At 39.7% G+C, this 25560-nt stretch overlaps 1 protein-coding gene across 2 annotated transcripts in view; it reads left to right on the top strand.

Moving 5' to 3' along the window:
- Positions 1-25560, top strand: part of BMPR2 (bone morphogenetic protein receptor type 2) — a 176892-nt gene that overhangs the window by 22776 nt on the left and 128556 nt on the right. The window contains exon 2 of one of the 2 annotated variants that reach the window (XM_048870356.2): positions 2613-2804. The exons of the other annotated variant lie outside the window; for it this stretch is intronic. The gene's annotated coding sequence lies outside the window, so the exon portion shown is untranslated. The remainder of the gene's footprint in view (positions 1-2612; positions 2805-25560) is intronic. 2 annotated transcript variants of the gene reach the window in all.

Below are 25560 nucleotides of genomic sequence, written 5' to 3' on the forward strand. Positions count from 1 at the left end.
AATTATAGATGACTAATGTAGCAACATCAATGTATTTATTTGGTAAACAGCATTCAAATAAACATATAAAATCACATATGCTTTGACTTTCCAGAACTTTTTGAAGGGCTCTTGGCTGGGGACTTTTCTGGAGACTTAAAGAAAGTGTCCAAGGAAGTTTGGACAGGTGTTCTCCTCTTCTCCTTGTAAACTTCTCTGTAGCAGCTGTACATGTTTAAATATGCCCCTATTCACAGATGCACTGCGTTCAGTGTTGGGGTTGTGTTCCTCAAATAGGGACATGGCAGCTTCCAAATGTTGAAATGCCGGCAACATACTACGCAGAATTGGGCTTGCTTTTTACAGAGTTGCTTGTAAATAACTTCACGGTTGTGTTATAATGAATGGATCTGGAAGGAGGTCCCTTGCAGTTGCTTGCCTGATTGGCTTCCAGGGCCAGGGTAGCCTTGCTGCTAGTTTTTGATTGGCTCCCGGCCCCAGGCTTAGCCAATCAGAAAGCTTGAACAGTGAAATCAGTGATTGGCTGAGGCTCAGCATGTGATGTGTGCTGTTCTCCCTGCCAGCTTTCGTTGTAAGGGCGAAACAAGCATTGTAGGGGTGTAACGGGTACTCAATTGAAAAGCGTCATGAGTAACATCTGATGTAAGTCGGGCGTCATAAGTCTGAGGACTCCCTCGAATGCAAGAGCAAGAAGTGGAGCAGCTCTTAGTCCCTCGAAGGCACCAGAGGGCAGTGTTGGACCTAGCTCATAGTCATTTGTTTGGAGGACACCTAGGGATAGATAAGACCCCTGATCAAATCCTGTGGAAGTTCTTTTGGCCAGGAGTTTATACGGAGGTCTGATGATATTGCACCTCCTGCCAATTATATGGCCCCCGACCACACTTAAGGGCCAGAACCATGATGTGTTCTCAGAGAAGCCAGGCAGGACCACAGAAGTTCATCATCCTATTATCTCAGATCCTGGGGTAAAGGTGAATGTTAAGCCCTACCAGATCGCAGACGCAAAAAGGGAGAAGGTCAGGACTGAAGTTAGAAGAATGCTGGTGCTAGGAGTCATTGAGGAGTCCCATAGTAAATGGTCCAGTCCAATTGTCCTTGTACCTAAACCATACGACAGCATGAGATTCTGCAATGACTTCTGAAAATTAAAGGAGGTGTCCCACTTTGATGCTTACCCCATACCTCGGATAGACGAGCTAATTGACAGATTGGGAAAAGCCCTTGACCTGCCCAAAGGTTATTGGCAAATCCTTCAGGCCAAGGTAGCCAAAGAGAAGACTGCGTTTTCTACACCAGAAGGATTGTACCAGTATACGGTCCTCCCTTTTGGATTACATGGGGCTCCCGCAACCTTCCAGCGGCTCATGGATAAACTGTTACATCCACATGGCAAGTATGCAGCCGCTTACATTGATGATGTCATCCGACATATCCCAGACTGGGGGACACACCTAGGAAAGGTGGAAGCAGTATTGGATACCCCGGGGAAGGCGGATCTCACTGCATATCCCTCCAAATGTGCAATAGGGCTAGCAGAAGCCAAATATGTCAGGTACATCAAGGGGAGGGGCGTAGTGAAGCCCCAGCTGAACAAGTTAGAGGTGATACAAAGTTGGTCCTGACCGATCCGGAAGAAACAGGTCAGAGCATTCCTGGGGATAGTTAGGTACCATAGGCGATTCACTCCTCACTTTGCTACCAGCACATACCCGTTGACTGATCTGATAAAAGCCCAGGGCCCAGACCTGAAATGGACCAGTGCAGCTGAAGAAGCTTTTACAGATCTGAGGACAGCCCTCCGCAGTAACCCACGGCTAGTAGCCCTGGACTTTGAGAAGGAGTTTATACTGCAAACCGATGCCTCCGAGGTTGGGTTGGGAGCTGTGCTTTCTCAAATGGTAGGAGAGGAAGCACACCCAATCCTATTCCTTAGTGGGAAACTCCTGCCCAGAGAACAAAAGTATGCTATGGTAGAGAAGGAATGTCTTGTGGTGAGGTGGGCCTTGCAAACCCTCCGTTACTACCTAGGGGAAGGAGCACAGCCTCTCAGCCTGGAAAAGCTTGTGTCCCTGTTGCCACTAGCCTGGCAGTAACTTTGCTCTCCCCAGAGGAGGGGTTTTTAAAGTCCTCAGGCAGCAGTGAAACACCTACACAAGAGCTGCCATTGGTATGGAGAAGCATGTGGCCATTAGTATCGGGAAACTCTTCATATCTAATGGCTACAGGTCTATAGCTAACCAGTTTGGTGTCAGTAGATCAACTACAGGGGCAACTGTGATGGAGGTGTGTGCTTTAGTCAGGAAGGCGCTTCCTCCCTCCACCCTCTGATCGTAAGGCTGGGCAACGAACAGGAGATTATTAACAGGTTTGCACAGATGGGATTTCTGAGTTGCATTGGATCCTTTTTTTAGGACTTACATGCCTATTCTTTGCCTCTCCTCTGTGCTATGGAGTTCTTCAACAGAAAGGTATATTTCTCTATGGTGCTGCAAGGTTCTGTTTGATCACCACGGATGGTTCACCAACATTAATATATAGGATGTTTTGGAAAGGTCCATGACATCAGGGTCTTTAGAAATTCATTTTTTGTTGTTGTTTTTTTTCCGCAGTGAGAAATGGGACTTTTTCTCCAGTGGTGTTGATGGACATTGATGACATTGCCATTCTTCCAGTCTTTCTGGGACACCTTGCTTACCCTCTGCTTCACTGGCTTATGCCTCTTACTAGGCAATTGGATGGGCAAGAGGAACTACACTGAGTAGCTGCAGAATGACTGGAATGTGCATTTTGGAGACTGAAAGGTAGATGGAGGCATCTGATGTTTAGGCTGGATGCTGATGAGAAATAACTGCTGCTTATGATAGCTGCTTGTTGTGTTTTTTGCACAACTTTTGAAAGAACAAGGGGGAGAGCCTTGCAGATGGATGTGAGGAAGAGGTTCGGAGACTTGCTGAACATTTTGAACAGGCAGAGAAGATGCCTCTATGATATGCTACAACTATTCAGGGGCACAGAGTCAGGGATGCCTTATGCTCCTACTCTGAAGCTAGGGGCCAGTTGTGATCAGTGTGTATACGTTTGCTTAAATCATGATTACTGCACTTGAATTCATGCATATGAACAATGGGCAGAGCTTTCTTCAGGACATACATAGGGGTTCCAGTATACTTTTGTGGTGATTTTAACATAGTGTAGCTAAAGATTTTATTATAGGACATATGAAGGTGCAGTCGAAGTAGCTATTTACATGAATTGTCCTAGATGCAGAATCATGACTACAGAGATATTTAGAATGTATTTTTAATAAATAACAAGTGTACCAATGGACTGTTTTAGTAAAAAATACATAACAATGTGTAAATAGAAAAAGAGGAAAAAGAACTAACCCCCACCCTATGTTTTAAAAAGGAGCGTGCAAGTTTCTGAGGCCTGGCCACAAATGTGTACATATAGGGCACTCAGAACTGTTCTCTGCATCTTGGGGTGTGGGATGCCTGTGGAAAGGTATCTCCCTTTATATGTGAGGGAGTTAAGGGGATCTCCCACTGTCTACTGTCGTCTTTATTGTCCTATGGCATAGAATGCCTGGAGAAGGATCTGTTTCTGGGCATTGTCGGAGGGAATTGTATCCCCCCAGAAGTGGACATCTCAGCGGTTAGAGGGCTGTAGGGGATCTGAAGGCTGTGGTACCATCCTTACAGAGCTACCAGGATGGCATCTATAACAGCTGTGCTTGGGAGGGCATGTCCTTTTTCTTCCTCCTCTTTGTGCTTCGGACACCCTTCCCTCCACACCTGTCTTTTTTTTTATGCCTCGCTTGGGATGTGTACAGGAGTTCTTTGAACATGTCTTCTACCTACGTAGGCTGGACAGGTGTTCACTTAATACTAGCACCTCTGTCCTTGGTCACCACAAGGTGTCAGCTGGTATGGGAGAAAAAAAGAGGACAACAGGTTATTGTCAAAATTGAGGTCTCCATGCCAACAGTGATAAAATACTGCTTTTTCCTTGATTTTTGGAATTCCATTTCATAGCCTCTTCCCATTCCTTGGTGATCTTGTAGATGGTAAGGCGTTTTATGTTCTTGCTCATTTGTGTGCAATCCCTGGGCCTGTGAGGTGGGCAACAGGTTGTTCTGCCAACTTGGGAAAAGGGTTAATTAATGCAAGATGGGCTGTGGCCATCGGGAGTACGGACTATTTAAAGACAGTGCAGCAGAGGAAGATTGGTAATTTTGAGTATTTCTCTAGCTGATATGATGGGCTCTGGGGATGGGTCCTGCAGATGTAGGCTAGTAATTGCATGTGTACTTATTCAGGCTGTCCTTATTTTTGAGGGTGTTTACCGTGATGTGTGTCCCCAAAAGGCAGATGAGCACTCTGTTAAAAAGCAATGGACAAGCTGTGAAAATACGGCTATTGTTTGCCAGGATGATGCCCCCAGACTCATGCACAAGTGGAAGGAAGACATCAACTCTATGGGCAGTGTTAGGAGTCCACCAGTTCCATTAGTTTCAGAGGTTTCTGCAGCCCTTACTTGGATGAGAAGCACCGACTGTTAAGAAGAGCAGAGTGGAGCTGACTTAGGTTATGCCAGTAGGCCCTCGTTGGTCTCCAAATAACCAGTATTCAGCTGGAATTAGAGTTAAAATTAAAGGAGAAATAAAATATCTGTCAGCATAAGATATTAATGCTGCATATATAATAATTGATGCTCCAGTACAGGTGTTTTGAAATCTATGGTTCATGGACCACTAGCTTGTGGGCAGCAGCAAGCTGGTAGGTCACATGGTGCTGACTTTTTCCCAGGCTTCTGTTTCTACAGATATATATCGCTGGTTGTCTTCACTGTAGTGTTAGCTCAAGTTACTCCTCTTGAGTTAGCCTAAGTCAAGTGAGAGCAGCCACACTCCAGAATAACACTCATGCAGTGTAGAGTGCTTGTATTAGCAGCACAAAATGGCTGTGTTCCCACTGCATTTACTAGCTCATTCCTCTGTATCATTTGAGCTTCAACCCACAACCCTTCATGGGCCAGTTAGCTTGAGTTTAGCAGTGGTTCTCAACCAGGAGTACGTGTACTCCTGGGAGTACGGAGATGTCTTCCAGGGTGTACATCAACTCGTCTAGATATTTGCCTAGTTTTACAACATGCTACATAAAAAGCATTAATGAAGTCCATACAAACTGAAATTTAATATGGACAATGACTTGTTTATACTGCTGTATATACAATACACTAAAATGTAAGTATAATATTTATATTCCAGTTGATTTATTTTATAATTATATGGTAAAAATGAAAGTAAGAAGTTTTTCAGTAATAGTGTGTTGTGATACTTTTGTATTTTTTTGTCTGATTTTGTAAGCAACTAGTTTTTCAGTGAGGTGAAACTTGTGGGGTACACAAGACAAATCAGAGTCCTGAAAGGAGTACGCTAGTCTGGAAAGTTGAGAACCACTGGTTAAAAGCACCACCAAACGTGAAGTAGAGCTTTTTGTGTGGATGGGAGTCGGGTTAGGGCAACATTCAAGTTATGCCTTAAACCTAACACTGCGGTAGAGAGAAGCCTAGATGCTTGTAAAAGCAGCTGAAGGAAAAGGACGAACCAGATTAGCTGCTGCTACATAAGATGAAGGGAGGAAATGGGAGCCTCCCTCAGACGGGAGCCTCCCTCAGACGGGAGCCACTAAGCAGAATGGTTAAAAATAACTACTTTTCCATGTAAGTAATTGTTGAAGTTGCCATGGGATTGTTGCTCAGTCGTGAACCGGAGGGGAGATATTCCCTAGGCATTTGGAATTAAGATGTGGTTCACACTTGAAAAAAGTGAGAACCCCTGCTTTATTAAGTCATTTCTATTTTATTTTTTATTTGTAATTACAATATTGCATTAAGGCCCTGAACAAGACTAGGGTTTTATTACAAACATGTAATAAGAAACAGAATCTTCCTCAAACTGCTTGCAATCTAAATAGAGTGGGAGGAGAGAGAGAGAGAGAGGGGGGCAGAGGTTTGCCCTGGCTCACAAAGCTGGTCAGCTGCAGAACTGGAAATAGGACTCTGGTTTTCTGACGGTCAGTCCAATGCCCTATCCACTGGACTAAACTGTTTCTTTCTGTTATGATCCCAAAATGACAATCTTTATGAAATCTCAGAAATCCAAAGTTTGTTGTGAAATTGTTACTTACTTTTGATCTGATAAAACTTTTTCAGCTTAAAGGGAAATGAGTAGTGATTTTTGTCTGACAACCCATTTGTGGAGGTGTTAACGTCTATAAAAATTCTGGCTGGTTCTTTTAAAAGTTACAAATGCAATACTTAGTATTTTTACAGCTATCAACTTTTTCCAATATGTAGGCTAATGTTCATATAAATAATCCAAAGAGTACAAAGGTACTAATTAAGAATAAATGTTTTTAATTACATTTAAAAATGCATACTGTTCTACTATTGTCTAAGCTATGTTAAATTAAATATGAAATTTTATTAACCTCTCAACACTTGGTTTTTCTCTTGTTGCAATGCTACACCAAGCATCCACAGGAAACTTCCCACAAGTCAGATCTATTGATGGTTCTGATTATATAGTCCATTTACCCTCTTTAGTCTTCTTGAACGACTCTCTTAATGTAAATTTCTATTAAACAGCAAAGACAATTGAGCAACTGTCCAAGTTGTTTTTGATAGCACAGGCAATTAACTACTCAAGTATATGAAGATATTTTAATTATTCAAAATAAAATCTCAAACAGTTTTTTGTACTGAGATTCAGTTAATCCCTCCTGCAGCATGTGTAAGTGAATTTCCAAAACCAAATTGTGTATAATTTTTTTATCCATTGCTCCACTTTACCACATTAAAGAACGGGTATACTGTGGTATGTCCACCCGATCCCCCCCAAAATTAACAGTCCGTAGGAAGCTTCTCTATACAACCTACCCTTTTCTTTCCTTGAATGGTGGTTGGCCCTTTGTTTGTTTGTTTTGTTTCTTGCTCCTCTTTACTGCAAAGGCCATACTTTTAATACATACTTATAAAATTAGGTAAGAATTATCCCCTTAAAATTCTGTCTTTTTTGCTTTTGTAGTTCCTTTCTCCGTTTTGTTTTTCTCACATACTTTACTTCCTTTTTTTTCCTGTCAAATGTTTTCTCTTAAGTGCCTGTTTAGCCTGAGCGAAAGAAAGAGTGGGCAGCCTGAAGCATTCACAATTGTAAGACATTGGTTGAAGATTTTGGCATGCCATATTATTCTAGGGATACTCATTGTAAACCCTGTGTGTACCCCAGATTTTAAGAGGAGGATCTAGGGACCAAGGATATAAAAAAAGGGGAGTTAACTTTTTGTAGGTGACTCTCTCTTTACATCCCAATTAAATTTTTTTTAAAGAACCATGAACAGAGGTGAAAAAATGGTCTTACTGTGTGATAGTCCAGTGGGCTACCAAAGTACACACTATTTTGGAAGCTCATTTCCAGACACAGGTGGTGCAAATAATACTTAATGGGGAAAAATTATGTGGGGCTCGGTCATTGTAGGATCACCACTATTTTTATCCTTTTTGTTTTTCCTTTTTTTCTCCGCCTTCCATTCTTTTTTTTTTTTCTCACAGCACTGGTATTACTTTGAATGATTCTGGGTGCATGTTTGTTACCTAAAGTAAATCCTGGAGGGCAGTGGATTAATCAGGAACTGGCAGTTAGCCAACAGTACATGGTGGGCCTGCCACACACACACACTTTTGGTAAAATACTGGCAAATACTCACCATATCTTTCTTTGATTATAACACTCTAATTTGCCAGTTGTCCTTTCCTTTAAGACTAAGTGTGTACAAATTTTTCTAATGAACAAGGAGGATAACTGTACAACTTGAACTTTTTTGCTAACTTACATTCTAATGCATTCTAAATTACATTCTAAAGCTTATCTGTGCAGAAGACGAGATTTTTCAGGAACTGAGGACCATCAGAACCGCCACAGCAGGCCAGGTCAGGAGATGGGCTATGGGGAGACAGACAGCGTGGGATACTGGGTGGGGGACAGACAGGGGCTCGTAAGGTCTAGTGATGGGGAGCATAGACTGGGGCAGGAGCTGAATGGGAGTGGAGGCACAGGGCCATAGGGGCGAGGGAGGTGCAGGGCCACATGGTGATGGGGGAGGAGGTACAGGGTCACAGGGACAGGGGACAATTCCTTCCCAGCAATTTACTTCCCTCTCCCTCAGCTCCTCTGTTACTGCTGACTCCCCCAAGCCTTTGCACTGCTTCTGAGGGGTGTGGGAAATATGGTTCTGTATTGTAGTTTAAATGAATTATTAATCAAAGTTCTGTATTAATATGCCTAGTAAGGAATCTGTTTGTCAAAAAACATATCCTGAATCTTTTTTTGTTGTCCGTATTGTTACAGACATACTTATTAACAAGTATTTTGAAATAAATGACCAAATATAATTGAAACTGGTGTGATTATATTGTATTATTACAAAAAAATGCAGAATTTTGCATAATTTTAAAATATTGTGCACAGAATTTTTTGTTGCGGAATTTTTTATTTTTGGTGCAGAATTCCATCAGGAGTAGAGAGAAATGTAAGAAATGGCTATTATAATCCTTTTTCTGCCTGTAAACGAGAACAACACTAGTGAGGCGGAAGAGTGCTGACATAGTAGAAGATAACTTTTGCTAATTTGCATATGCTGCTGAGTGAATGAAACTTGAGACTCCAGACGAGTGTGAAGAATGAATCTTCTGATTGGGTACTACATAAAGAAGATCATTTTAGAGATAAGAATAACAAAATAGAACTCAATAAGCATTGAAGATACTGAACAATAATTTCTGGAGGAATATTGTGCTCTGCACAGTCTTTTTCTGGGTTCTTTGACTAAATCTATATAGATAAACTTCGATGTCGGTTTAATGACACACAAGATTCGTGCGTAAATACCACTTGAGACTTCAGCACCAACATTTTTATTTATCCTGCTGTTTTCTTTGAAATGCAGATTTTATCTAATGTTGTTGAGGGTAGAGTAATCTGTGCAGAGCTGATGTGTTCTTTTACTTCCAAGTCCCTCATAAAAGTATTATATGTATATGTAGTGTTGAATGCTTTTGATGATTACCTTTTTCTCAAATTCTCAATCTTTTAAAAAATGGTGGTATAATTCTGCAAGTGATGCATTTAAGAGCCAATACTTGAAGTATGTAAAGGTCTATTCAGTCAAATACAGTGGACACCATGTACTCCTTATCTATTTAAAAGACAAAGTATTGTTGAAGATGGGAGGTTTTCCCTTGACAAAATTGCTACAAGTTTACAACCATTTAGCCACTCCCCAAAGAAAAAAAGAGAGGTTTTGCTTATCTGGCATATCTGTCTGGGACTTCATTACCATAGTATCTGAGTGCCTCACAATCTTGAATGTATTTACTAGTAGCTGAAAGCCTATGCTGTCGCAGGAGTGTAATTAGTACAGTTATACATGTAAAAAAACTGGAAAATGGATGGGAAATTGGATGGAAATTAAAAATTGGATAGAAATAGATCTCTAAGCCGAGCGATGATTGAACTTGGTGATATTCTGAACAAAAAGACCTCTCGGCCTTGCTTGTAGCTATTGGTATTGCTTCATACTAACTCAGCAGAGTTCCATGAGAGGACCTTCCCTCTTATCCCATGACTGCTTACTTTGCATAACAGCCTTTGGTGAGGGATGTTGTCAAAGGCTTTCTGAAAGTCCAAGTACACTATATCCACGGGATCACCCTTGTCCACATGTTTGCTAACACCCTCAAAGAATTCAAATAGAATGGTGAGATATGATTTCCCTTTACAAAAGCCATGATGACGCTTTCCCAACAAACCGTGTTCATCTGTGTGTCTTATAATTCTGTTCTTTACTATAGTTTCAACCAGTTGGCCTGGTACTGAAGTTAGGGATACTGGCCTGTAATTGCCAGGATTGCCTCTGCAGCTTTATTTAAAAATTGGTGTCACATTAGCTATCCTCCTGTCATCTGGTACAGAAGCTGATGTAAATTATAGGTTACATACCACAGTTAGTAGTTCTGCAATTTCATATTTGAGCTCCTTCAGAACTCTTGGGTGAATACCATCTGGTCCTGGGGACTTCTTATTGTTTAGTTTGTCAATTGCTTCCAAGACCTCCTCTATTGACACCTCAATCTGGGACAGTTGCTCAGATTCATCACCTAAAAAGAATGGCTCCCTCACATCGTGTGCAGCGAAGACTGATACAAAGAATTCATTTAGTTTGTCTGCAATGGCCTTATCTTCCTTGAGTGTTCCTTTAACACCTAGATCATCCAGTGGGCCCCCTGATTGTTTGGCAGGCTTCTGCTGCTGATGTACTTAATTTTCTTGCTGTTAGTTTTTGACTCTTTGACTAGTTGCTCTTCAGATTCTTTTTTGGCCTGCCTAATTATACTTGGCTTGCCAAAGTTTATGCTCCTTTCTGTTTTTCTCGGGAGATTTAACTTCCAGTTTTTAAAGGATTCACTTTTGCCTCTGCTTCTTTTACTTTGTTATTTAGGCATGGTGGCACTTCTTTGGTTCTCTTACTATGTTTTTTAATATGGGTTATACATTTAATTTGAACCTGTGTTATGGTGTTTTTAAAAAGTTTCCATGTAGATTGCAGGTATTTCACTTTTGTCACTGTACCTTTTAATTTCCATTTAATTAGCTTCCTCATTTTTGTGGTGTTCCCCAGGAAATTCTTACTCAACTTGTTTGGGCTTGTTTAGGCATCTTTGAAGTTCCTCACAGTCCTCTCTGATCCTGATTAGTCTTGTTGGGGGTGGAGCTTGCCTGCCTGCGTTTGATACCCTGCACTAGGGAATCTCTGACGTTCCGTGGAACCCTTGAGCCTTTCTCTTTCTAGTATAACATTCCAGAAGGAACTGTAGACTTGCCTTGCAGCTACTTAAATCAGAACTGACTTCCCATTAATGGGTGAAGCAGAGAAACAAGAAGTCATATCGTCCTCCCCAAAAAACCTAGAGGCCTGACTCCACTGAACGTCAGGGGAGGAGTTTTCACAGGGTTCCAGGGAGGAAGTGGAAGAGCATACTGTGGAATCAGTCTTCCAGCCTCATTTACTTCCATACTCCCTGGGCAAGAGCTGATGGTTTTGGTGGCCCTATTCTTGTGGAAGGGAAAATATTTCGCAGGATTAGGGTATTGGAACAATTTTTAAGTAAAGCTCTAAATAATGTGAATTTGTGAGGGGAATAAGATATTACTAAAAAGATCAGAAAAATTACTAGATTTTCTTATCTTGCTGTAGTGAGAAATTGCATGAAAATAATTGAGTTTTGGTTTCCTAACTATGAGAGAGTTACTAAAACCATAGGTTTCAGAGTAACAGCCGTGTTAGTCTGTATTCGCAAAAAGAAAAGGAGTACTTGTGGCACCTTAGAGACTAACCACTTTATTTGAGCTTAAGCTTTCGTGAGCTACAGCTCACTTCATCGGATGCAACTAAATAAATAAATAAATAAATAAATAAAACCATAGATACAGAAGGCTCTTGATACTGGCATAGGGGAAGTATACAAATTTTGGTCTTCCATGACAAAACAAAGATGCTACCTCTTGGATCTCTGACGTATTCTTAGACTAATAACCTCTCTTCTTGATCAAGGAATATCATATAACTTATGATAGCTAATGATCCACAAATAGAAAAACTTTGTATCATGGCCTAACGTACCTTTAACCAAAATACCCCAAAATTGCCCTTCTGCTGAGTGATAGGCCAGTTTTGATGCCTTGCAGGTTAGTTTCCCATTGGAGGGAAATAAATTATTTAGCATCTGGATATTTTTGTAGAGAAAATTGTTTTATTTACACTATATATACACTCCAGTCCTTGAACAGCGGTGAGCAGACAGCATGCAGGCAATCCCACCTTTTCTGAAATCTGAGCCAAAACACCAATGCTTAGTTCCCAAGGGAGCAACTCTGTCCCAAGATTTGAGTACGGCTAGACTAAGCAGAGAGCAAACTCTCCTTTGCTGTTTGCCACACCTCCTTCCACTCAAAAAAACCTTCATCATAAAATTAAGAACAATACAGCTTTTCTTCAAAGACTGAACAATGCTCAACTGCCAAGAAAAATAATTTGTAAAACTATGTGTAACAACTCTGTCTGGTGCCTTTTGCTGTGACAAGAGAATCGGAACTTACCAATTAGTTTATAGTCTCTCTCCTTAAATAGCAGAATAACCACTTCTTAAATTGTTATTTTGCCTAGATTTGCACATTTGAAAATATTCCATTTAAAAAAAAAATTCTGGGAACATTAACTGCATTATTGCTGCTTTTCTTGCTTGGGCCAATGGAAGAGTCAAAGTGAGCATAAACTCTTCAACTATCTGACGGTATCCTTGCTTTCCCTATTTTCAGAATGTGTCTTTCAGCTACTCAAATATAATTTGTTGCTCCAGGCTTTCCAAAGACAAAGTTACACTTGCTGAATCATCAGACAGATGACGAGAGAGGGTTTGGCAGAGGGGTTGAATAGTCTTTTGACAGATCTGTTGTGTTGCGCCAATTGTGTGTGTGGGGGGAAGTGGTAAAGGTCATAGAATGTTTATAACATGTTGGTATGTCAGAGAAATGGTTGGAAGCAGTTTTGTCTAATAAACTGAAATCCCTGTAAATCAGAGGGCTACACCATGAAATTCCAGATAATTTAATCTTTCAAAAAAGACAAGCAGAGACTTTTTGACAATGATGATTGGACTTTTTCTGGGACATAAAATCAATTTATATTTGAGGTCTGTCAGTTCCTCTCTGATTTAGTTGCCATTTTTCTGTTCTGATATAAAAAAAATCAGGATTCAGAAGGCCTTGTGGTGGAAGGAGGGGAGCTGATAAGCACAGCCATTTCTATAGCTGTTTTCTGCTGAACCAGTTCATGAGCTCCTTGAAATGATCAAGGAAAGTCCTCTACTAAAGGGAAGATGCAAATAATATGGGACTAAAAGACTTGTGTCTCTAGGAACTTTCCTACATAGGGGAATTGTCATTGTAGATCAGAATCGAAGTCCATCTAGTCCTAGTGTACTCTCTCTGATCGTGGCCAGTAACAGATACTTCAGAAGAAGATGTAAGAACCTTACATTAGGCAGTGGTGGGGTAATCTGCCCTGTACATAGGTCTCATCCTGGCCTCTAATATTTAGGCCATGTCTACACTACCAGCTTCTCCCGTCGGCATAGAGCGGCTACACGAGTGATCTTACAGCAGGCACCTCTAACCTCGCTAGTGTAGGTATGGCCTTAGATTGGTGTAAGCTCTGAAGCACGTTTTTATATATATTTCAAAGTTTGTTTGTCATTATTCATAACTGGGAAATTCTCGATATTTTTATTGAAATATTCAATCCTTTTGTGAATCTTGTTATATCCTTGGCCACAACAAGTCCACAGTTGAATCTCAAATTGTGTAAATAAGTATTTCCTTTTATTGATTTTGAATTTCCCACCCTTCAGTTTTATTGACTGCCCTTTATTCTTATTTCATGAGACTGGGAGAACAAAGTTCTTGATCTACCTTCTCTATAACATTAATTATAAACTTTCATTATTTTATGTATTTTACCCTTTCCCTTCTTATTCTTCTCCTTTCTAAGGTAAACAATCCCAGTCTTCTCAATCTCTCTTCATGGGAGAATTTTTCTAGGCCTTTGATTATTCTCATCACTCTTTCCTGAATCCCCTCTGCTTCTGCAGTTTTAAGATGAGGTGACTGGTACTGCATACAGTATTCCAGATGAGGCCACACTGTTGATTTTATTTAAAGGCATAATGTTCTCTGTATAATTTCACCATCCCATTCCTTATTAATAATAGTATCTTATTAGCTTTTTTGTCCACAGCTACACAATAAGCTGTGGTTTTTCATTGAGCTGTCTACTTGCACCCAGGTCCCTTTCTTGAGTTGATACAACTGATTGAGAACCCTGTAAGGTTCACAAATAGTTTAAATTTTTCCCTTTAGTGTGCATTATTTTGCATTTATTGACACTGAATAGTATTTGCCATTGTGTTGCAGATGGATCTAGCTTGTTTAGGCATCTTTGAAGTTCCTCACAGTCCTCTCTGATCCTGATTAGTCTAAATAACTGGGTGTCCTCTGCAAATTTTGCTACATCACTATTCATCCCCCTTTCTAGATCATTAATAAAAGTATTTAACAGTATGGGATCTGATATGGAACCTTGAGGTATGCTGCTGTTGACCATTTAATCCTACTCCTTGCTTTCTGTCTCCTACCCAGTTGTTGATCCATGACAATACTTTGCCTCTCATCCCATGGCTACTTAGCTTTTTTAGTAGCCTCTTGTGCAGGATCTTGTCAGAGGATTTCTGGATGTCTAAATAATCTGTTGTCTTTTATCCATTACTTTGACATATTCAAAGAATTCTGAGAGATTAGTGAGACACAATTTTCCATTGCAGAACCCATGCTGGTCAGCTCTGCTGTATAGTCTTTACAGCTTTGGCTCATTTGGGGCATTTTTCTCCCTTATATGTTGTTTTATTGTGGGAAATCTCTGCAATCTCTGGGAGCAAGAAACAAAGACCAAGTATTTATTTTGTATAGCAACACAGATTTGTTACCTCTTGGCTACCAGGTCAGCCCAATATTAAAGCTTTTAATATTGGCTTTTTTACGCTTTGAAAGGCTTCTGTAGTATTCAGCTAAGAGTATTTCCAGTCACTTTGTCATAAAGTTAGAATCCTTAACATTGACTTCTTCTGAAACTAATGTTTTATGGGAAACAGAATTCCGATCTGCCCAATACAATTGTAGTTGTTTTGGTCAGTAACTATAGAAATTATATACTGAAAAACCATTCTTGTGAAATTACAGTTGATTTATCTGGTAGGGTAATCTGGGAATTGTATCTACATAGAAGAACACTTCTATCTATATTCAAGATTTTCATGATTTTAAAATAATTGCTCCAGGGTACCAAAAGAATGTATCTTAATTAAATAAAAGATTAATCAAAAAGTCCTGTTAAAATATAAAATGGTAGAACCTCTTTTTTTTTTTTAGCCTTATAACAAAAACTGTTTGTTTCGTACTGTAGTTTGTTTCCAGTATATTTTTAATGCAGTGTATATTGGGGATTTGATGTGTTCTGACTGTTCGAATAGATTTTATTTTTGTTTTAGCGTTTGTCAAACATGAAATGCTGCAGTGTGTGGGTTCTGAAATTCCCAGGGTAAGAATATGTTATGGCAATGTAAAGAAAACTAGTTTTTTCTTTTGGAGGGCTGTTGGGAGGGGCCAATTTCAAACTGCTTGTGAGAATACTGGCTTTCAATAAAAGGAGACAAAGAAAATATTTGCTACTGTTTCTAGTAAAACCAGAACTTCATTAGCTATTAATTTACATCCTGGCTAGCAGTAAACATGCTGATGCTGTAGAAGCACCATGCGCAATACCAACTTTTGTAAAATGCTTTGAGCTTCTACAATGCAAGTTACTGATTGTTAGTCCTAATAATAAATTCAGCCCTGCTAGTTTATGATTAAGTTTATTTTGGGAATTACCAGGATGGTTAGATGCCAAGGCAGCAGATAGAAGTAAGGGTGGCAATACCATAACATGACATTCTTACCTCTGCAGATGGAGGGTCCACCGCGGCTCACCACAGCTGTCAGCATGGCTCTCCCCCGGCTCTGGGTGGGAGTGGGCCTTGGAGCCTCACTAAGTAGATCCCTGCAAATCTGCAGACAATTTTTGCGGATTGTGGATTGGATGTGGATACTTTGTTTTTTTGTTTTTTTTAAATTCCCGCAGGGCTCTACTTAAAAGTTTGGGAAACCAGTCACATTCCAGAAGATGGGGTTGTACATGTTTTTCAAAGAAGCAGAATGATCAGCTTGCTGAAATTATAGAAGAATAAAGCTGCTATCAGGCCCAGGGAAGGTGTTTGTTACAATTGTACTGCTGAATCAACTGAAATACTGTCTCAACCCAAAAATGAGAGACAACCAGTGTGGTTTCTGTAGAGGTCGATCTACAATCTGTACATTTATATGTTTTGTGGAATGTTATTGAAAAACAACTAGAGTGACAAAAGGAGGTTAACATCACATTTATGGACTTTTCATCTGCTTTAGAGTCTGTGCATCCATCAGTACTATGGATACTGCTACACCAATATGGGGTTCCTGAGGACCTAGTGTGTCTAGGTTCACTGGTTGTATTGGGGGCTTATTTTCAGTAGAATCAGGAGTATGCCAGGGATGCATTCTCTGATCTACATTGTTTAATATTCTAATAAACTAGCTGATGACGACAAACCTGATTGAGGCCCAGATAGGATGTGTAAAACTTAGATTCATCTTTAGAGGATTTTGAGCATGTGGATGATATTGCCTTACTTGGAGAGATTACTAGCCAACTGCAGCTAATGCTGGAAGAGCTGGGGAAAATTTCCAAATCTATAGGACTTAAGATGCATGGTGATAAAATCACAGCTATACATGACTCCTATAAAACAGGAATGAATGGTGGCTGATTCTGCATGTAGATGGCAATGGCATTGAATGGGCGAATAGTTTTATCTATCTAGGTAGTTGGTTGATTGCAAGGGGTTCTATAACCAAAGAAGTCGCATGTTGGATTGGTCTTGTCAATGGTATTTCAGCATCTTGAAAGGCTTCTGTTTGGGCAGTGGGATGTTTGTGTGACAACTAAGATATGAGTGTCAGTGTGGTGATGGTGGTGATAACTCTGTTACATGGAGCAGAAACATGGGCATTAAAAACAGCTGAGGAGAGGAAACAAAACAGTTGTCAAAAGTTAAGTCATGTTCTTAACATCCATTGGTCTGATTTTTGTCACAAATGAGGAATTACTTGGAAGATCCTGGCAAGTTGCAGTCTTGCATCCAAGGAGAACAAGACGACTGCAGGGGCAGGTGGTGTCATGTCCAATGTGCAGAAGAATGTATGCTTTTTACAGAAGGTCTGCAGAGTTGAGGTTGAAGGAAGTAGCACATCAGGCTGACCACAAATGAGGTTGGAAGATGCAATTTTGAGAGATTTAAGAAGCCTAAATCCTCCAATACTGATTTGTGGTGAAGAAAGAGTATATGCAAGGGACCATTCAAGCTAGAAGTCTATTCTGTACTCCACCATTGCTACCTCATGGCCATGTGACCTGCTGCTGCTTTGCGTTTGTACTTTCTTTATTTTCCCAAAGGGAGTTGATTTTCTTTAGATGGTAACCATTAAAAGATGCTGATTTGCAACATAGTTGCAAGGTATATAGTTTTATGCTAAATCTGGTACTACTTTTACTAACCAGGATGATATACTATCTATACACATTTATTTAAGCAATTATATAGCTTAATTTATATTTATTCAGATTTGTAATTTTTACTTTTTTTATTATATTAGAAAATGGTGAATGATTCATTTCTTATTTACGAGATTAATTTGTTACCTATGATTTAGGTCAAGCTCTATTTAGATGGAAATTCAAATGCAATTAAAAATGTACAAAAAGCCTATTTTATTTAAAAAACTACTGTAAATGTGCTGGATACATACGAACATTTATCTAAAGTGTATTGAAACATTTTGCATCTAAAACTAATTTATTAAACAAAGGAAGGATCTGTAGCTAGTGAATTGAGCTGATTTGTTTCTGGTCATCAGGTCCTCCAAGATTTTTAGAACTAGTGGATCTCCTCTTCTAACACCTAGTTTTTATTCACAGATTTGAAGAGGCAAACAAGCTTTCCTGCTTCAACTCCTAATTAGTTTCTTAACTTGCAGTGAGCTAGTCATTGAACTGAATTAGATGAATAAACTGAAATGAAAGGGATCCTATCACTGCACCTCCAGAGGAGGCTACTAGTGTCAAAAGCTGGTTTAGCACTTCAATATGCTCTGGTTCCAAGTGCTTAACTAGTGACTTCCATAAGTTCAGTGGTTTGACTTCCTTTAAAACTTGGCAGCAAACATACTGCTGAATATTTTTTTTTATTTAATGTAAATGATTTTAATAGATAATAGTAAGTTTAGGCCTTGCATAGGTTGCCAATTTCAAATATGTTTAATTTTTTTAAAATAAAACTATATTTAATTTTAGTTTTAAAACATCTGATTTAAATCTTTGTTTAATGGACCTCTGTCTACCCTGATTTCTTCCTATTCCTGTATCACTCCACCATTAAGCTGACAGTCACAGAAGGCTACATTCCAGTGAAATGTGTGTATGGAATACTGCATCCTGTTTGTAAGCAGGTAGATGTTTGTGTTTCCTTCCTTGTTTGTATTTTACACATTTTTTTAATCAGGGAAGATGTTAAGTTTTAAGCTGTATTGAGGGTTATATGTTCAACTATCATAAACTTTAACGTCAGAAGGGACTGTAATGATCATCTAGTCTGACCTCTTGTACATTGCAAGCCACAGAACCTCACCCACCCACTTCTGAAATAGACCCCTAATCTCTGGTTGCATTACATGTGATTATTGGCTTGACTGAAATCCTCAAATCATGGTTTAAACACTTCATGTTACAGAGAATTCACCATTTACACTAGTTTAAACCTGCTAGTGACCTGTGCCCCATGCTGCAGAGGAAAGTGAAAAACCCCAGAGCCTCTGCCGATGTGACCCATGGGAAAATTGCCATATTTGGGGTTGGGAAGTAATCAGTTAGACCCTGGCATGTGAGCAAGACCCACCAGACAGATACCTGGGAAAGAATTCTCTGTAGTAACTCAAATCCCTCTCCATCTAGTGTCCTGTCTCCAGCCATGGGGATTTTTGTCTGTGTATTATATAGCCAGCAGGTTTAAAGTTACTCCAATTCTGCCAGCTTGCCCTTGCCACAAACACCCGTACTATGGCTCATTGTGTTATGAAATTGCCCTATGATGATACTTGATTCTTTTGGCTCTCATGTTTAGATTTCAGAGTAAAGGCTAACACAGTGAAAATTCTGTAGTTCATCATGGAGAAATGATCCTGTAACTAATGAAGTAAACTATTTACAGAGGCAGGGCTAGATTGGCAGAGGTTCCCTTATTGTCAAGTGAAATTTCCCTAAAGCAATGGAACAATTGAGGGTAGAATTAGAATGGAATTTAAACGAAGTAAAGATTTTGTGGTAGGCAGCCAGAAGACCAGACCCAGTATTCTGAAGTACCAGCTGGGTCTGTTTTCATAATCTAATACTGCAGTGTTTCTTGTCTAGTTTATAGTTGACTAAAATTCATGAGAACTGCAGTATCCCCTTAAACTAGGAATTGGTAGTAGGTTTTGTTGAGGATGTTTGCAGATGAGAGGTTCGCAGATGCTGTTGGAGTGTTGGCCAGTAACGTGGAGGCTAGGTCACTTTAGTTCATCTCAACATACCTCACTTATAAATTGGCTGAATTGACCCCTCTTGGTACAATTTAATAATAATAATAATAATAATTAATAAAACCAAAAAGTTAGTGGCTCATTAGCAGAAACAAATGAGCTGTCCAAAGTTTACCAATGGATTAGAATATTAGCCTCTGAGGTCCAAATGTGCACTGCTAGTATGAGCAGGATGTGAGTCATTTTTGTTGTTTCCAGTTATGAGTGCAGTCTACACTGGAGATTAAGAGTAAGATCAATTGACTGTGAACTAAAAGCATTAGCTGTGGAGAAGATTTACTCATTAGCAGCTAATGCTGTTTCAGCAAATACTGTTATGGCAATGTAAAGAAAACTAGCTTTTTCTTTTGGAGGGCTGTTGGGTGGGGGGCAATTTCAAACTGCTTGTGAGGCTTTCAATAAAAGGAGACAAAGAAAATATTTGCTACTATTTCTAGTAAAGCCAGAACTTCATTAGCTATTAATTTACATCCTGGCTAGTAGTAAACATGCTAATGCCGTAGAAGCACCATGCACAATACCAACTTTTGTAAAATGCTTTGAGCTCCTACAATGCAAGTTACTGATTCTTAGTCCTAATAATAAATTCAGCCTTGCTAGTTTATGTTTAAGTTTATTTTGGGAATTACCAGGACGGTTAGATGCCAAAACAATCCCTATATGTACAATGCAATGCTACAAGTGGCAAATGTGCTTAGTTTAATAAATAACTAATAAAAGGAAAACCAGAGCAGTTTGCCTGTGGCAATTTTTCTCCAGAGAAACCAAATTTTAACAATATTGGGCTTCCCAACGTTTTTCTCTTGGGTGATATTTCAAAGCCAGCTGGCTAGATTGTGTCTCCAAAATTTGCGTGTTTACTAAGTTATTGCGTACCTACCAGTTTGTGTACAGAAATGCCAGATCGATGGGCACACAGTTTAGGTGATTGCTTTTGAAAATGTGGTTCTTTTAGATATGAGAAAGATGGGCGGTTACAAGATAAGTTTTATAATGTTATGGCTCATCATTTTTAATGTAAATAATACCACGGTTTGGTAAATGATGTGTATAGTATATCCACATTCAGGAAATATTGTATGTATTTGATTCCTTTAACCAATTTTAAATCTCACTTCTTTCTCTCTTTCTATAAATAAACCTTTAGATGTTAGATACTAAAGAATTGGCAACAGCGTGATTATTGGCTAAGATCTGAGTTATATACTGACCTGGATATGTGGCTGGTCCTTTGGGATCAGAAGAACCCTTTGATGAAATTGGTTTTAAATAACTACTCATCATTAAGTCTTGTGTTTTGGGTTTTGAATCCGTGACTGGAATACCTAAGGAGGCTGCATTTCTGGCTTCCTGTTAGCCAGTATGGTGAGACAGAAGTTTACTTTTGTTGCTGGTTTGGTATATCTTATGGAAGAATAAGCAACAGTTTTGGGGTGTGTTTGCCATATTTCTCAGCAGCTTGTCCTGAATTTGGTTTTCTCAATTGTGACCCACTGAGACATGGTGACAGACGGGCATGAGAGGGATTTATTAGCAGACTGCTGACTAATAAGACTGTTTATATATTAGGATATGAATTAGCAAAATATTTCTTCTAAAGATTTTTGAGAGAGACTAACATTTTTCCCTCCTGTATCTCTTCTTATTGATATTTTTGTTAATTTATTAGAGGTAGGGAGAGGCTTATTTTTGGCCTGATCCCAGGCCCACTGAAATCAGTGGGAGTCTTTCCATTGACTTCAGTGGGCTTTGGATGAGACCCTTAATAGAAAGAAAATGGAGAATGAGTGGCTTTGTGCCTGTAGTTCTCTGTTCTCTGTGTCACCAGCTGACATTGACCTTCTGTTTTGAGAGGGTCTACAGTGATGTTACTTTGCATTTCTGTCAGTAAAGTGGTGGGAGTAGGTAAGGGGAGTACTTTAAATTGGATTTTAAGTAAGTCCATTTTGTATTGGAAGTAAGTCCATTGTGTTGCCTTGTAGTGTTGTGTTCTTTGAAAGAAAATTCAGTCTTTTTCTTGTTTTTCATTTAGGGTACTACAGAATGTTAAAATATGTTAATTTCTAACAAGAGAGTGTCTCTAATTTTTGTTTTTTGCTGGGCCCTTGGTTACTTGCTTAAGACAATACAGAAAACGTAAATAAAGTAAATATAAGTAGTGTACATAATTTTTACTGAAAGCAGAAGTACGTACAAAACAGACATTGCTTAGTCATAGATTCCTAAAGGGAAGAGGTGCACTTATAGCAGCCTTGCTAAACTGTCAAGAAGCTTTATTAGCCCTGGTACAAAAACAACTCTCCTGCTCTTTATCATGGTAAACGGTGAAATAAACTAATGTTTTACTTTCCTGCTCCGAAAAACTGCTTGCCGCAATTAAGTGGGCAAGTGGAATTTTGTAAGGATATGGCATAGTTATAACCTGAGTTGCTTGTAAGGTATAGTATTCTTAAGGCCCTTCATTTTTAGTTTTTTATTTTGTTTAAAATTTCCAAGAATTTCTGTGTTTTACAAAAATTTAAAAATGGATGAAAATCAATGCAAAAGATTAACTTCACAATTGTTTGGGTAAATATTGGGGCATGGGAGGATAGAGAAAAGTAAGAGGATTAAAAGTAAAAGCAGCTTAATGCTATGGGTTATTTCACAAACTGTACGTAAACCCATATATGTGTACATATATGTATCTTCTACTACATTGCCTTACTTTAACAGGCAGTCTCACATCATGTAATGTATTGGCTGTTCTTAATACGATCAGTATTTTCCCATACTGGAGTGATCCAAAATTCACGTGAAAATCCGTCAAAAACAAATAGCATTTGTAAAACCTGGGAATTGTTGAGAAAGGATCAGTAAAAACTGAAAACAAAGGGCCTCAAATAGTCTTCATGGCTCACTGCGTGTCCTTTCTGGTGAGGGTGAGTTATCTTGTTCATTTTGGGTTATTTGGTAGGGTGGCTGCTTCTCTGTGGGTGCAGTTTTATGACGATCGTTCTGAATTTTTGCACTCTGTTCCCCTACATAGTGATTGGTGTTATGTAAAAAGTAAGTATGTGTGTGTGTGAGAGAGCTTCAGATTCTGAAAGAATTTGAGGGAGTTTTGAGTAAATTACACAGGCCTGATTTTACTAGCCGACATCTCAGTTTCTGAAGAAAATAAGTAAAATTTGCTATGCAACTCTTTTGGTAATAAGCAGAGTTTGTTGCTTGAAAAACAACTATAGAATTCCAGGGATCTTCATATGGGGAATAGAGATAGGCACAGGCAAGAAGGCCTTAATTTCATCTCCACATAACTCAGTTTTACTGTGTTCTCATATTAAACGAAGTACAGAGTCACAAAGCCATGACTGCTTGAGCCTCAATCTAGCCATACGCTTTCGTATGTCCTTAACTTTAAATATTTAGCTTGTTCTTAAGTGCTTTGCTGAATTGGGGCCTTGAAAGGCAAATCTTCTCTGATAATAGAACCTGTAATATTCCTTTTATTTTCATTATTATATCCTGTTGGATTTTCATAAAGAAAAGTCATAATCTTTTTAGGATTTAAGATTTTGTGTTTTGTGTGTAAAATTTTGTTTTGTGTGCTTTGTAATAGACTTATTTACAATTCTTTCTCTTTAGCATGGCCTGGTGTATACGATTGCCACTAGTGAATTATTGACGTCTACGAGTAGGGCTTACACCTAATAAGAAATGAGGCTATAATCACTTTTTCAAACCCCAGAGGAAAGATTAATCTCTTCAAGAGTGATGTGGGCATTGCTGAGAGAGCAAAAAGCTATTTGCTCTGAAAAAACAAAATGAAAGTTTAGCCATGTTAAAACGCATACTGTTTGCTTACACTCAGTTTACCATGCAAAACAGATCACTCTGTTTCAATTATCTCACAGCCCTCACCCCTGTACCCCAGCCCTCTGCCTGAGCCCCTCCCACACTCCAAACCTCTCATCACCAGTCCCACCCCAGAGCTCTCACATTTTTACATTATTTTAAAAAATATATATCGGCTTATAAGGCAGGTATGGGGTGGCAGGACTTGGACCTGTTCTGGGCACCACAAAAAGTTAAGGTATAAAAAAACCTACTGCCCCTGGCCACCCTTACTTCTGGGCTGGTGCTGGCAGCGGTGCTGCTTTCAGTGCTGGGTATCCAGAGAGTGATGGGTGCTATATCCCCTTGTCCTCTGTTTGGGAACTTGAAATATGGTAACCCTAGCAAAGGATCGAAAAGTTATTGCAGTATTTTTTGTGATCTCGCAACCTCTCGACAATAGCGTTGTGACCCCCTTTTGTGTCGGGATCCCCAGTTTGAGAAATGGTGCCCTAAAGGCTGCTAGTATGTGGAAACAGGGTCCTTGTAGTGGGGTGGTTACCCGCTCCAGCCTTAAAGGGCTTAAAACAGCCCAGGAGAGGGCTGTGGCTGGGAGCAAGCAGTTCCCAGGCTGGGCTGTGGCCACGCCCCAGTGAGGGCTCAGCTGGCCCTTATAAGAGTGCAGTGGGCCAGGAGCAGACAGTCTCTTCTCACTGTGGAGAGAGACGGGCCTGGCTGCTGGGGAGCGTACCAGAGTACCTGAGGTGGAGCAGGGCTGGGGAAGGCCAGAGGAGCTGGGAGGCTTCAGACTGGAAAAGCCCCAGGCTGCAGGCCTGGCAGATGGCCTATGACAGAGTACTGGGGATGCAGGGGGCAGCCCAAAGATAGGCAGAGGCAGCAGGTCCAAACCCCCCCTTGCCTGTGATGATTGGCTTATACACTGCAGTCCGCCCCAGTGTGCGGGGGCTAAATGGTGACTGTAGCCAAAGGCTGAGGTGAGGTGGGGATAGTGTGTGTGGGTTCCCCTGGGAGGGGGAGACCCAGATCTCTGGGGGTACTGCCAGGGGGCAGCACCCTGGATAAAAGGGGCACTGGAGTCTGGGAGGGACAAGGGAGGCAGCGGCAGTGAGACACCGGCCTGCAGAGGGCGCTCTGGAGGCTGGACGAGCTAATTCCCTGAGAGACCAGGAGGAAGCACCGCAGGGATGAGTCCTGCACCGTGACAGTCCTGTTGTGGAAAGTGTCTAAAATATAGCTAAAGACACAAAGCTATGTGGGTTTTGATATTTATTTACTATTCATTTTTACATTCTGAGATATTTCTTTAAAAACACACTTTTTCAGTCCTTGAGATGACAATTTTTCATAAGTGGAATAATAGTCTCCCCTGCTGGAAAAGCTCTAGCCTTTTGCTGTATATTCAAAATAAGAGACTGTTGGTATGCTTTCCTGACAAATTAAGAATGTTCAGTGTTCTGTACCATGAGTTTTCCGTGTCTGATACGCACTGAATGTATGTTTTAAGCTGTTTATTTTCATGTTACAGAAGGTTGAAGAAAGATAAAATAAAGAGCACAGTTCAGTGCTGAGGGGGAGAGAGAGACGTGGACAATAAATCCACAGAACTGGAAGTCTTAACATGTGGTGCTTTTCTGCTCTGTGCTGTCACATAGGTGCTGTGTGCCATCTTGACTCCGATGGGGAGGTCGCATTTCCTCACAGTTCCTTCACTCTGGTATTGCTGATCCTGCTGTTTTTCTGCTTCATTACCCTAATATATGCATTGTTGGTGCCTTTTTACTTCCAGCCCTTCAGACAGGTTCAAAGGCTACTTTAATGGAACCAAAGAAAAGCCCTACAGCCCCACAAAAATATTCAACCAATTTAGCAAAATATTCAATAGTATGATTACAGAATTAAATTCAGCTGCAATGGTACAGTGACAGGCTTAAATGAAATCCAGACTGAAGTTCAACCTCTTTGGTGAGAAGTTGATAAATAGAACAACAGGTTTTTCACTGTAATGACTGCTAAATTATTGGCTGCTGGAAGTGAATAAGAATAGCAAACCTTTCTTATTGCAGTTAATAATTATGGCAGAAATAAGTGTTTCTACACAAAGATTCTAATATAAATTCTTATTTTTTAATCTTAAAATGTAATTTTTTTATACTTTATATTTGAAATGAACCAAATTAGTTGGTGCTACTATTGGAAAACCTTCAATAGCAAGATGAGAGATTTTAATTAAATTTAATTGAGCAGAAACTGTTGTGTAGTCATTATTAACTTGTAAACAT

The sequence above is a fragment of the Caretta caretta genome, chromosome 11 (genome assembly GCF_965140235.1).
Source record: "Caretta caretta isolate rCarCar2 chromosome 11, rCarCar1.hap1, whole genome shotgun sequence".
Classification (NCBI taxonomy): Eukaryota; Metazoa; Chordata; order Testudines; family Cheloniidae; genus Caretta; species Caretta caretta.